The following is a 1850-nucleotide window of genomic DNA, read 5'->3' as shown; positions in this document are numbered from 1 at the left end:
AGTCAACATCTGTAGCAGATCTGCTGCTAAGTGCCTGCACCCACTTCCACTCTCACGTGTTCTACTGACGACATGCAGAACATCAAATGCGCACTGACGTTAAAGATCCTCCGTAATCTATGCCGTCATCGTTCGACGGTGGGTTATGGAAGCAAAGAGCATTATCCAGCAAGCAATGCCTCACCCTTAAAACACACACACACACACACACACATTGGAGTATGGCTGTCTAAACGCGCAGCTTTCGTAAATAAAGATATATATTCCGATGGGAGGAAAAATTGGAGATGGAGTTTAATATGGTGGTTCGTCCGTCGGGATCGACGAGTACCATCTAGTCATCCTGGGGGTGGGTGGGTTGGGCTCTGTGGGTGCGCAGATGACTGGTCAGGCCAATCTGCGCCCGGAAGGTTCTGACGCAGTGTGGACAGGGGATGGTGGCAGCTGTCGGGGACTTGCTGGCACTGCTTTTCCTGGCCTGTCTGCGTTGTTGCTCTGCTGCAGCGATTCTGTTGGCCTCACAGGATTTGGCGTCTTTGTGGACAGCTGAACGCCACTTTGGTCTGTCCATTGCATTCAGCTCCCATGTGTCGTGGCTGATGTTGAAGGCCTTCAGAGAAGCTTTCAGAGTGTCTTTGAAGCGCTTCTTTTGGCCTCCATTGGAGCGCTTGTCCTGTTGTCCCATGCCATATAGATTAAACTTTAATCGGATGGCTCTTATACTGAAGAGGTGAATGTTGACAAAGTTTAATATATAGGGCAAGGGACAAACGTCCTGTTTTTTTGTTTTGTTTTTGTTTTATTTATTTATGTTTTAGGCTTGAGGTAGTGTTTTTTAATATTAAAAAAAATCAATTTTTTATTTTTTATTTGTGTGTTTTTGTTTTTTGTTTTTTATAGCCTGTAGTAATTTATTTTAAAGCCTTGCTGTAACATGACTCCAGGGGGAGTAATTCCCCGACTCCAGTGGAATGGGAAGTAATGCATGATGGGAGTCAACTCTGTCAGTATCGCACGGGTCTGGGGGGAGGTGGGTGTATATTGTTGCATTCTTATGCGATTGCGTTGATGATTGTTTTGTTTTGTGTTTTGTTTTGTTTACAATGGCAAATGTTCATCTTGATGTGATTTATATTAGATATGCGTGTTATAGAAATATTACATGATGCTAATACCAATACTGATGCTTCTACTACTACTACTTCTACTACTACCCTTCTTCTTATTATTATTAAGGAGTGATGGCCTAGAGGTAACGCGTCCGCCTAGGAAGCGAGATAATCTGAGCGCGCTGGTTCGAATCACGGCTCAGCCGCCGATATTTTCTCCCCCTCCACTAGACCTTGAGTGGTGGCCTGGACGCTAGACATTCGGATAAGACGATAAACCGAGGTCCCGTGTGCTAGCATGCATTTAGCGCACGTAAAAGAACCCACGGCAACAAAAGGGTTGTTCCTGGCAAAATTCTGTAGAAAAATCCACTTCGATAGGAAAAACAAATAAAACTGCACACAGGAAAAAGTACCAAAAAAATGGGTGGCGCTGTAGTGTAGCGACGCGCTCTCCCTGGGGAGAGCAGCCCGAATTTCACACAGAGAAATCTGTTGTGATAAAAAGAAATACAAATATTATTATTGTCATATGTGCGTGAGAGTCAGTTCTCTTGCGTGATATTGACATGACATAGTAATAGAAAAATAAAAGACAGAAAAATGGGAATAGCGAGGACATTATTATGACTTTGACTCAACAAACTTAATTGGATTTCAATGTTGTCATTCTTTTGGTTTCATGTTTGTTTGTTTGGTTGTTGTTGTTTTTTCTTTTTCTTGTTCTTCATCTTTTTTTTT

Source organism: Babylonia areolata, chromosome 33 (genome assembly GCF_041734735.1).
Source record: "Babylonia areolata isolate BAREFJ2019XMU chromosome 33, ASM4173473v1, whole genome shotgun sequence".
Taxonomy (NCBI): domain Eukaryota; kingdom Metazoa; phylum Mollusca; class Gastropoda; order Neogastropoda; family Buccinidae; genus Babylonia; species Babylonia areolata.
Note: the sequence above shows the minus strand (reverse complement) of the source record.